A 13,122-nucleotide genomic window follows, 5' to 3' on the forward strand; every position below is an offset into this window, starting at 1 on the left:
TGATTTGTATTGCTAGATATGATTTTGTCCAGAATTTCATGACTATCTGTATTGTAGGTAGAGAGATAACAGTGAAACTATGATCAAAACAGTCATTCTTCTACATTCTCTAATTGTGTTCACTTCTTGTAAATTAAATAATGGTGACGTTTAACAATTCATCCATTTGCTGGGGACCCCCTGGAACCCCATCAAGGACCCCTGGTGGTCCCCGGACCCCACGTTGAGAACCACTGCTCTACTGAATGCGAAGTGAACCCTTATCACTTGCCATAGAACAGCACTGACAATGATTTGGCCCATGGTGTTAGAGTGGTAGTCAAATGTGGTAGATGGAGATATAACTGGAGATACAGAAGATATCTCAATTATTATCTAATAAATGATGCTGTTTAATGGTTTGGTGACAGTATTCAGTGGGCTTTTTTCACATAAGCATTTTAACAGGCACTTAAGCAACATCGATCCCCAGAATCTTGGCGGATCTTTAGCGTCTTCGGCAGAGGAGTCTCGTCGGTCTGTAATAAAGAGGACGAGCTGGTCCTCGGTTATCGCTCTGCTCCCTCCAACCGTTATGAGAGTGTCACAACAGTCGAGTCGCTCGCTCTCTACTTGCGCTGGATGTGTTTTGCTGACGCCTTCGGAGCGCATCTCATCAGTCAGGGACGTGGAGACCCGAGCAGCCCCGCCAAGAGAAGAGCGAACCGGCCTCGGCCTCGCTCACGTGACTTCATCCCCGGGAAGGGAAGGGAAGGGAAGGGAAGGGCCCTCAATATTTCATCGAGTCTCTTGTATTCGAGAGATAAGGAGATGGAGCGTTGCTCGCCGTCCATTAAAACCAACCACAGGTTCTGTACTGTATTGCCAAGGCATGGAGAAGAGTTGCATGCCAGCGGACGGATGTGTACATTCGCCTCTACGTTATTTTAAGGCGGTGATCTTTAAAAGAGAATGCTGCAATGCGGCCCGTCGGATGCTCTCCAGGCATGAATAATTGAGAGAAACCCCAGAGTTTAAAGAATTTATGAAATGGAGGGAGAGCAATGTTTGTTTAAGACAGTGGCTTTCTGAAATGGCTGTTTGGGGTGAGACGGACAGGATACAGTGCCGGTGATATGAGTGTGTTTAGAGGGGGAAGTGGCATGTCTTTTTTATGTGTGTGTGTGTGTGTGTGGGTTGGGTTCACATGTTCTGTATGTGGAGAAGCTCTTGATGCCCTCAGGAAAGAGCAAATGAAAGCCCATACTGTGTGCTATAGCATAGCATCGTCAATTAAATCATAATGTAAATAGCATTCGCTTCCTTTGATAGATTGCTTTTATAAACACTGTGGATCTGTTAATAGGAGGACTCCCATTTATTATTTCACATTCAATAGCATATGGAAGTATTTGATGGCTCTGCGGCCTGTCAGAATAAATTATTGATAGTGGATCTCAGTACTAATAGGTCAAAGTGTAGCCTATAGACAGGCCCTCTTGTCTAACTGCATTAGCCTACTTCCTGGACAGTCTCTAAGTAATTAACGAGCTGAGGGCTCCTACATTAAGGAAGTGGCTCCACAGAGACGACCCGGCAGACCCGGCGGGCCCGTCGCCCCCGGCCGGCTCTGTGGCTGGCCATAATTTGTTGTATGTAAACAGCGTAAATACTGCTTGTCAGGCTGGGATTAGAGGCATCCCAAATCCCAAAGTGGGCGGTCTGTGGAATGATGACTTAGCTCCGGTACCATTCATGCATCTGTCCATGGTCGCCATTGCCTCTATATCTGGATGGGAAGAATGGTTATAAATGCTGAGAGGCCCACCTTCATAAAATATTCAAATGCATTAGAATTGAATTCAGCTCTGCAGAAGACAAGTGTCTTTTTCCTTCCAGAATATCCTCAGCACTTTTTTTTGTAAACCACAATTTATTTTAGTGATTTTGTCTGAGGTGTACAACAAACTTCAGTCACTGCTGTGCATGTAATTGAATATGTTGCAGGAGTTGAACAAAGCCCTGGCAGAGCCTGGTTAATCTGTCTGACAGTATTATCCAGCCCAGCTGCCATGTTTATCATTGTCAGGTCCTGCACTGGCCTGTCCTTGAGGAGAGAAGGGCGTTACCTCCCTAAAACCCTAAAACCAGGGGCGGAGCTTGCCTGTCATTCATATAGGTGCAAGCTATGGTTGTGACCTCTGTCTACCCCTACAACAACATGAGCGTTTAGACATAATTTGGTGTATTTATTTACCAATTCATACATGTCATGTAAGTGCCTCAATATCACAACATGTGTTTTCCAAATCTGCCATATTGCACCAACCCTACAAATTAATTTTTCTAGATTTCATCTTTGCAAATTTGTCAGTGACTGTATTAATAAAGGTTATATAAGAGTGAATTAGCGTCTGAAAATAGTTGATGATTGTTCGTCATATGCTTATTCAACTCATGAGTCATTTTTTACCAACATTACTACATTCCAAGGGATTCTCTACACTGTTGGCCATGGGTGCCAGGTACCCACGGCACCCATTCAAATTCCGCTTATGCCTAAAACCCTAACACCCTAGGGTCATCCATCTAGATTTGGGTCTTCACCCATATGCACCATTTTCCCAGCTGCTGTCTGCCTTTTGGACCATTCGTGCCGGCTCTTTTGCCCAAAATTGGATGTATTCTACGCACATTTGCACCCAAGCCACTAAGTGCAAACACTGTTGTAGTGCTGAAAAATGGAAGTCTGCCCGTTTCATCGCAACGTGTCACTTTGCGTCTCTGGCAGTGCCATGGCCCCGGGTCGTAAGGCAATGAATGTCGGAGCGTTCGTGTGTTTTCGTCTGTGTGTCATGCACAAGTGTCAGCTGCTTTGTGATGGCAATGTATTCTGCAAGATTTACACTGGGGGGGCTAAAAGCGTTACGCCACATTACTGGTGATTTTGTAACTTTTGGAGCGGTTCTGCCAGCGAGGCCGCATGTACTTATTTTCACGGATAATTTGGTGCGGAGAATCAATGATGCGCTTATTATCAGTGGATCGCACAAGTTGTTTTCTCTCCCTTCCTCTCTCCACCTCTCTCTTTCTCTCTCGCAGTGTGGGTTTTATTCAAATGAGTCAGCATTTCAAAAGTGTGTGTGTTCTCCTTACCAAGAAATGCCGAAAATGGATGCGATCGTACCCACAACACACATCCGATCTGGCTCTTGTTTCCAGTGTTTCCTGCTCCTCCTCTCTAAATGGGCCTCCCCTGCTGTGCTAGCTGCCCCCACACTCCTGTATTTCAGGCTTTCCATCCACCTTGGAAAGCAGCTACAGTGGACAGCGAATTTTACGGTGATATTTTCTTCATTGTATTTTTGTATCTGCTTGAAACTGAAAGTAATTAAGGAAATTTGGCAAAAGTCAAACTGAATAACTATTAGACCTCTACAGTTCAGGTCGTCCTCCAGCGTGAGGATCGGTCACTTCGTCGTGTTTTTGAGTCGGAGTGAAAGCCGCTTTCTTTTCACCCTATGTCTCTTTACAGTGGAAGAAGGCCAGACATGGCCAAGATCCTGAATGACACCGCTAAGCCTATAAGAGTGCTGGCTTTCTTGGAAGAGATGGCATTGCCAGGAACCGGGGGGAGGCTTGATTCCCCCAACAGAGGACACTTATGAATGTGAACAAATTGCTCGCAATTGCAGACAGCAGTAGCCTTGAGGCCTGAGAAGCGGTCTATTTATTGTGGGATATGTTGCAACTGCTGAACCCTCCTTAGGTCCGTAGGTACGCAATGACTCTGCCTCCTTAAATGGAGTCATGTGCTATTTTGGCACCCGTTTGTTTATTACTTTTGAGTTTTCGGGCTAAAGCGGCATGTGCGTCTGATTTGTGTTTTCTAGAAAGGCGCCCCGGCTTGCAAGAGCGTGTTGCGCCAAGCAGAGCTGGCGTCACGTGACAGCGGTTGTGTAATGCCTCACTCTCTAAATGACATATCAAATGGACGTGATTTGGTTGAGAGCATCTGCTAACAAAGAGAGTTGTGTTTCGCGGATCGTGGTGCAACCTGTAGAGGATCGGAGATGAAAGGGTGATTAATCCAGCGATGATATCATGGGAGAATGCTTGTTGTTGTTGCTGCGGTGAACTGCGGCCCTTTGAAACTGTACTGTAAATATAGATGGAGGATTAGGATGAATAATCCCTCTGGACTGCAACGGGATTCAGTTCACTGCGGTTTGATGTTGGCCAATGTGTCGACCTGATGCAGGAACAAGCAGTTGGAAATAACATAGGGTCACAAACAAGTACAGTATATTGCTTGAACATATACTGTACTATCGACAGTGAACGTTACAAAGTCTTTCATTGAATGGTAATGTAATGTAATGCAATGTAATGGCCTATCAACTTGTATTTCTACTTGAGTTGCAAGCCATGAGGAACAACAAATGACATGGCGGGTAGAGGGGAAATTAATTTTTCACAAGTTTCCATAAGATGGACCATTATATCCATTGTAAAAGCCACCCGCTTAAAATGTCTTCCATAAATAGATAGATGGCAAACATGGACTTGCACAGCACACACGTTATGCAACTCCCAGCGGATCAGGCCATGGTTATAGAAAATGAATTATGTAAAACACTATTCTCTTTAATAGGATGTAGCTTTGTTGTGCACAGTACGTTTACTATAGCGCACTGACATACCAGCCTGCGTTTAATCCTTCAAAACCAAACATCGCTCGACTCTTTCAAAGCAGTGGAAATGCTCTCGGCGAAAGAGGCGAAGAGGCCGAATTCACAGTCATCAAATCAAATTAATTTATTTACATCTGCTGAACATGTTGCTGTATGCATACCATCTGACAAAAATCAGCATCTCTGAACCCCCCAACCGCTCATTATGTAATGGAAGGCTCGAATTGTGAGAGCAGCCCTGTTTTAATGAAATTAATTTCACCATACATTGCCGCCATGACACGCAATAAGAAACAGCACGCAACTGTGAATGTCTGTCGGAGCCGCCGTCTGTTGATGTATCCGGAGTAACCGTACCGCTGCCGCTGAGTCGTTACATAAGTCACTGTGAAAGTCTTGTGACATGTCATGATACCCGGCGACGCCGCTCCGGTTTCGGGGATGGGGCTTTCTCCCCCTTCCCCTCCCCCTCCTTCCTGTAGGTCATCCGCATGCAGATGAAAGGCGGAGCTATCTGGGCTAAATGATCAGCAGTGGGTCATCCCTTTATGCTGACCCTCCCTCCCTCCCTCCCTCTTTCTCTCCCTCCATCATTCCCCTCTCCCTCCTACCCACTCCCAGGCTTAGCCGAACCCCCATCCCCCCAGCTCGCCTATGGGGGGGAGGGGGGAGGGGAATAGGGCGCTTTGTGGAATGCGGGCCACCAAAGGGGAAACCTGGTAATCGGTAATGACCCCCCCCCCTCCCCACCCCATCCCACCCCACCCCACCCCGCCCCCAAATCCCATCACTCCTCGCCACCTCCCCGCTCCTCTGGATAGCCTCTCATAAGCAAATATGCGACCATGTGATCGCGAAACCTCGGGAGACACGAAAGCAGCATAGGGTGCGTGCTTTCCCCCCCTGCATTAGTGACCGCGTGTTCATGTTCAGCTTGTATGTGTGTGTGTGTATGTGTGTGTGTGTGTGTGTGTTGCGTGCATCCATGTGTATGTCAGTGGATGCGGGGGTGTGTGCATCGCGTGTTCATTTACTGCAGTATGCGGAGGGCGAGGGAGTTGAAATGTTCTATATTTACTCGCTGCCAGTCAGAAAGAAGGCCATTCACACACTGGTAGAATAATTAACACACAAACACACTCACACATATGCACAGGCCGGCGCTGTGTGTGCACGCATGTGTACGTGCTGACACGTTCATTGGCTCTCTGTCTCTAAGCCGTTGTGTCTCTGTCAGGGGCAGAAAGACGACCAAATTATCCCACTCAAGTAGAAGTACTGTTACTCTGCTGATATCTTACTTATGTAGAAGTGAATTTATTGGTGTAAAAATCGTACAAGTAGCCTACAAGTAAAAGGTAGCGCATTCAAAAAGTAAACATTAGCTACTAACTTATTTAATAAAAACAGATATTGCTACAGGAGAGCCAAAACAAAAAAAGTCGACTAACTTCGATCGACTGTTGTAAATATCTTTTGATAGTGATAATGTCATCCCATAAATCTGAAAATAAAGAGATACTTACACTACTAAATAGATCTCCTCAAGAGCTTTTACTTGATATATAGATCTAATTTCCCCCCAAAATAGCCTACACCCCTCTGGCCTTCGACATAATCTTTCTCATGCAATGTAAAAAGGACACAGAGTTCAATATGTGGCATTGCATATGTTTTTTATAGACTGTTAAAAAATAAGATTTTGAAATTCATGATTCATGTGATTTAAAAAACTGAAATTGCCCATATTATTCAAGAATGTGAATGTTTCTTTTACTGTTAGCTAACCAACGAGCTAGCTAAGTGGCGAACTAGCTAGCACAACCAGGCACAACACACCAACATAAATAAGCTGGATGGTTGTTAGCTAAGCTGCTATCATGGATACATTTGAGCGTTTAATGTTACAGTTAAGCATGTCCTCCACATGTTTGAGCAAGTTTGATGCAGCAGCATTTTACAATTGGCTAGTTTCAGACGCAATGCTAACGGAGAACCTACAAAATTTCTACTCTGTAATGGATGTGATTTAAAATTAATTCAAAACATATCACTACAAAACCAAACCACTTAAATTGATCCCTGAAATGTCCTTAATTTCTCCAATTTCTTTCTACAGAAACATTAATTATCCATTAAAAATAACATAGCTTTAAAAAAAGTAAGGTTAGTATCATGGGGTTATATGGGATTTATTCATGGGTTGATTCACAGAGATATTAGTAATTAAGATTTTTCATGCGTTTTGTGCATGGTTTACAGGGTTATTGCGTGGAAATTAATGGAAAAGTTCCTGTTTCCCTGAATTAAATTAGAAAGTAAGGAGTCAAGATTAAGGGGATGTTTAAGGAGGTTTCGATGGAATGTGCTCCATTAATAACCCCCTTAATTAATTTTAATTTTAATCAATTTTGCATGAATTAAGGGGTGAATTTATGTAAATTCATGAAAATGTAAGGTTATTTTAAGGGATTACTGGTGCGTAGAGTGTTTAAGTAAAAGTGAAATTACTGACTTCCAAAAAAAAATTTAAAAATACTCAAAAAAGCTACTCAATAACAGTAATGAAAGTAATTTGTTGCCCTGTGTTATATGCAGATGTACTGTACATGCGCTCATCCTTGCTACCTGGTGTCTGCAGAGGCTGGATGGGTCCTGGCAGGGATCCAAAGTAAACCTCAGCGCTTGCCTCCGCCTCCTTCCAGTAGGCCTACTTAACCAGTGGCTCGCCCATATGGGCCATCTGGGTGGGGCCGTTCCTCTAATCGCCAATCAACACAGCGGTGACGGCCTTCTAAAAAGGGTTTCTGTCACGATGGCCCCGTCCCCCATGGGCTTAATGCGTTTGGTTAATGCCATCCAAATATAGCACTGTTTCATGATTCAGATTCCTGCTTTTGTTGTCCCGTGTGACTTGCTGGCAGAGACATGCAATATGTGGCGTAAACAAACAAGTCAGCTCTAAGTGCTATATGCATGACTGTGAAAAGCCAAAGCAGCAGTTTGGAAGTGGAGCATGTTTATCAATGAAAGGGCATTACTATTATAATAGAATTATAATAGAGTCTTATTCGTAACTGTCCTTAGATTTGTAATCAAAATTTGTATAGAACCAGGGATGTTTCGATGTGTAGTTAATTTGGAATAAAAAAAATATTTTAGTGTGCAGATTTCCTGTTTCATCACCACGCTATTATCTGAAGTGGCGACAAGAAGGTATTTCATGCAGTGAGCAGTGAAGAGATTTCTATGTACAAACAGTAATCTGAAATCTAAAAATAACAATCCATTTATCAATTGTAAATGAGGGCATTTAATTAGCAGATATTTTAGCAATAGTAGAAGAGCAGCAGAGTAGAAGAAGAAGAATATAGGAGCCCAATCAAAATTCTCGCACAAAATCCAGGGTCGCAGTGTTTATGAGTGAACTGCAAGCATATGCATACCATTCACAAAGCACACAAATGAATAGAGACTGTATAATGCATACACAGAATGGGGCACTTGCACTGGCCATGCATAGCTAATGATAATAATAGTAGTAGTAATAATAATAATAATAATAATAACAACAATAATAATAAATTGTCCTCTAATATTCTTGTAAGCACTATGGCATAAGTTTAGAAATCATGTTAAAATGCAGTTTCTAATATCAGAACCTGCACAACTCTGTATACCTGAAAATAATTCCACGATGGCCGGCAAGAGAAATCTCAACTGGTTTCATTTTAACAGCAATTTCATTTGGCCTGCAACAGTAACATTTTATCCAAAATCTTGTCTGTGACTGGTTGCAAAGTCTGTCTTGGCAGGGTCTTGTGTGTGTTTTTGTTACCAAGTGTACGTCGCGGCCTTTGATGACGCTGTGGAAGGATGCCAGGATCACATGTAGGGATTGGGCAGGAAATTGATGGGACACAAGCACAGAACATCCCCGCTAATCCTGTTGTAAATAGCATGATGGCACAAATTGAAAATTGACAAATATTTGACAAATATTTGCAGTGCGCAAAATGTTTTTGGATCCAGTTTGCTGTGAGAATAAATCCCCAACATACCCTGCAGCCGGGGCTCTCCGTGGAGCGGCGTCAGTAAGCCTTATGCCGGTGGTGGCTCCATGATGGAGGCTTGGAGCCGAGCCAAGCTGGCCTCTGGGTCAGACTCCCAGGAGGGAAGGTTTGTCTTCTGGAGGTGTCTATGGCTGGACTTCTTTTGGTTTAGCAACTCCATTTGGTTCTGTTAAGGTCCAATAGAGGCTTTGCAATAGGGCTGAACAATTAATCAAAATTTTATCGAAATCGCAATATGGCCTACTGCAATTTTCAAATCGCAGGAGGCGCAATATTTGTTAAAGGCAAAATGTGTGTCAAAATACCATTTTAAATTAAATATTGTTGTGGTGCAGAGATGTCCTGGCCTACACATTATATTCTACAGACTTAAGAAAACATCTTTGTTTGGTACAGATCCCCGCAAAAATCAAACCATAATCATTTTAATATGTTTTTCAATGAAAATGAGAATAATGATGTAAAAATTATCATTCCCTCTAATATCGCAAATCATACCGCAATTGCAATATCAGTCAAAATAATCGCAATTAGATATTTTTTCAAAATCGTTCAGCCCTACTTTGCAACCATGGAGGTCCATTGGAGAATTCATTTCATCTATTGAAATCTGTCCCAAACGCCAAGGCGGGACAGAGAAACACCCTGGACAAGTCTCCAGGGTTAGGGTTAGGAAGCCCACGCAAACATGGGGAGAACATGCAAACTCCACACAGAAGGGCCACCAGATTCGAACCCGGGATCTTTTTGCTGAAGCAACAGTGTTAACAACCAAGCCACCATGCCTCTGCCGTTGGAGAATCGGACTTGACTGTGCACCACAAATAATGGTTGAATATATAACACACTGGCTAGAAAAAGACAGATATTTCAAAATTGTTGGGTTGTTGTGGTGTAGGTTCATGTCAGTACATTAAGATTAGAAGTGAAAGTGAATAGTCTGATAAAGTAGCTTTGTTTCCAAATTTAGGTTACTGTGACACCGTAAACGGTCTTGTCTTTAGCCCTAAGCCGCCTTTACACAGCTGACCCGGCTAAAAATGCCGTAGCAGAGCCGGGGTAGAAGTAATAATGATCAGTTTCCTCAAGCGTTCTTTATCCACCTTTTACCTGGTATGGTCATCTCCACCCTGCGGGAAACCCTGGAAAGAATCTGGAATTTCTTGCACTCCCACACTTCCATAGAGCTTGAAGTAGAGTTCTCTTGTCCAGGTCCACCACAACACTCATCCAGCCACATCATCACCACCTCCACGGCCAACACCACACGCTGGAAAAATGCCCCATAGACGGTTGGAGTGCACAAACTGTCTGATTTTCAGGGTCACTGCTTGTTTGTCAGGTTTGCTCAATCAGATTCTGGAGCTGACACGTTAGCAGTGGGCCGGTGGGGGGCCCTGTGAGAGAAAGCTCTCGGCTCTGAGTGATCACAAACAACACTGTTTCTACCATTGGATTCAGTGGTAATATTCATAAAGCTTTGCATCATTGTATGAAGTACTGCAGCTTTGGAAGCACGTTCACAGGCCTGCCTGACACCGAATCAATGATTTATATTGCTCTGATGAAAGATTAAAGCAACACACTTATGGTGATGGCCAGTATCCTGAATCTTAGTAGAGTATGAAAAGCACCTTATTTTCATTGATGAAGTCAAGGCATGAATCAATTAGCCACAGTGATTGGTGACCAAAAAACAGCTAATTCACTTTATAGCAGCCAAAGTAGTTTTTAGAATAGAAAAGACCGTCTGAAAAAACCTGGGTTACCTGCCCATGTCATATTAGGTGACTTTGGAGTTTTGATGTATATATTCCTTGCTGGCCAGTACCTCTGGAGCTCCATTATGCTAAGATAAGCATATTTGGGAAAGCCAAGCTGTTCAATTCAATGCACTGGAAACACCCCTGGGTGATTGCCGGAGCGCTATTATGCCACATGTATGTAGTGGGCAATGTAAATTTTTCATTATGTACACCGCTGCCCACTGAAGCCTGATAACAAGATCTGCTCTTTGTCCTCCTCTGGCCATTCAATAGGCTTTGTGTTGGCCCACTTTTCATGGCTGGATTATGCTACGGTAGCTACTGCTTACCTGCGGTTTCTTATGTTTAACTCCCAAAGCACAAACAAGAGGAGCCGACAGTCACAGAGACGCACACAATAGCCAGTGCACATGGTTATCTGCCAGACCAGCTGAATCAGCCAAGATGATACAAGCTGACATAAAAGAATCACAAATTATCATTTTACTTCAGTGATCTTCCCCCCCAAAAAAGTGACACAAATGGAAATTTGTACTCCACTCCAGGATTGCACCTTTAATATAAGATTTCTTGTGAAAACAAAGGTTGGCCTAAACAGGAGGTTTCCGTTTTTTCTTGATCATGGATGTGCTTTGGAGTCTGCATAAGAGACCGTGCAACACTCTACAATGACTTTCTACAATGGTGTCAACAACAACAGAGCTTAGCTAGAGAAACAGCTCTCAGGATCACTGCACTGAGTTGCCATAATGACATTACATTGCCATAATGCCTGTCATGCAATGTATGTCAACAGATCACAACAGTCTGAATAAAAAGGTAGGACAAAGAGGGTGAGGCTGCAATGAAATCCACAAGGAACTTTGGCGTGACTGTGGATTCAGCCTTATAAAGCCAGTGCGGATATGCCTACCTGTGTATTCAAAAAGCAGGGCAAGGCATACTCATGCATGCTACAACTCTGCCATCCCGAGTAGTGGGGTGTGCAGTTACATAAGCTGAAACACAGAGAGAGAGGATTATATCGGTCTCACTTCGGATGAATTACAGCTAAGGTAGAATGTATGAGCCCTACAGATATCTCATGAAACATTGCCTCACAAGCAATATCATGAGGTGAAGATGATATGATGGCATATCTAACGCTTTTCCTACCCCATCTCCTCACAAATACGTTGGATTATGTTCCTGCGTTGGCCATAAGAGTTAAGCAGGGTATTTGATAGTCCTCTAAAAGTGGGTCCAAGGTGGGGATATGGGAATAAGGTCAGGGGTGTCCAACCAATGCCCTGTCCCGTGTGAAGGGACAAGCCATGTCAGGCTCCCACACAAAGTCCATATGCCATCAAGTGTCTGCTCTTGGCACTCCTAACACTGGTCCGCCCCACCCTGCAAATACGCTCCTCGTTGACCCCTCGCAGACAACAAAGGACCTGACCCAGAACCCAGTCACCCAATCATGTCAAGACATCACCTTCGGGGTCGAGGGTCATAATGGGTCACAGCATGGTGTTCCTACGGGGGTCAGAGATTAATGTGCTTGACCGCTGCTCTCTTTCTCATGACATCATTCTCATCGTCTCGCTTTATTCACCGAGCGCTCCCATTTAACTGATGCAACAGAGATAGATAGGATAGCTGCTCGGCCAGAATGAGCTGATGACATTGTTTGGGATGCTTGGTTTGAGAAACATAACGCTGTTAAACATCGCAAAAACTTTCAACTGTCTGTATAGCAAGTAGTATTACAGTGGAGTTTATTTTCCAAGGATAATGTCTCAGCAACCTTTGTCCGATGTTGATCATATAATCCTGCATTGCCCAGAGTTTCTGATGGCTAATGCACATCTTTAGGCAGCACACAAGGTCTCAGTCAAGGCTCAGTCCACCAATTTACTAGAGCACACTCTCTTTGGATCAAGATAATATCAAGGAAACCATTTATGCATGAGCGGCGCCCCTCCTCTTTTTCAACCCACCAGCCTGCTAACCCCCTCGTACGCCTTGAGCACCAAGCTGGATGGAGCATCCTCTCTCTCTCTCAAAAAAAAAAAAAAAAGTTATGATGTCACGCTGGGAAAAGGAGAATCCCATTAGGATGAGAACAGCTGGGGCCACCAGCCAATGAACAAGTCGGAAGCAGGGGGGGGTGGGAGTGGGGCGGTGGGGGGCGGTGAGGTCGGAGAGGAGAGGGGAGGAGGAGCCATGGGGGACGGAGGGGGGGGGGGGGGGGTGGGGGGGGGGTGCAAACTGAGCGAGCAGCAAAGTGCAAAAATAGTGACGCCTGAAGGAATTGTCGCCTCATCTCACTCTAACGTGGCGTTAACGCGTCTCCGGGAGAGAGAGAGAGACAGAGAGAGCTCTTCTTCGACAATGCTGATGTTTTCTCATCATTTTGCCAGTGCACATGTGCAGCACACACACACACACACACACACACAGGAGCGAATGCGAGGGCACGTTTGCGGAATAACGTCCAGCGCGTTCCAGATGTTAGCATTTCAAAGCTTTCTACAATATAAGATATTTAAAGATGGAGCATCGCTTCCGACTGGCTGACTTTCAAAGCTACACTTCATGGACTTCTGACACACTTAAATTGAAATGTGA

At 44.1% G+C, this 13,122-nt stretch overlaps 1 protein-coding gene across 1 annotated transcript in view; it reads left to right on the forward strand.

Annotated features, from left to right (window-relative positions):
- The window catches only part of LOC139924527 (aryl hydrocarbon receptor-like), a 37,469-nt gene that overhangs the window by 4,767 nt on the left and 19,580 nt on the right, over positions 1-13,122 (forward strand). The window lies entirely within an intron of this gene.

Source organism: Centroberyx gerrardi, chromosome 10 (genome assembly GCF_048128805.1).
Source record: "Centroberyx gerrardi isolate f3 chromosome 10, fCenGer3.hap1.cur.20231027, whole genome shotgun sequence".
Classification (NCBI taxonomy): Eukaryota; Metazoa; Chordata; class Actinopteri; order Beryciformes; family Berycidae; genus Centroberyx; species Centroberyx gerrardi.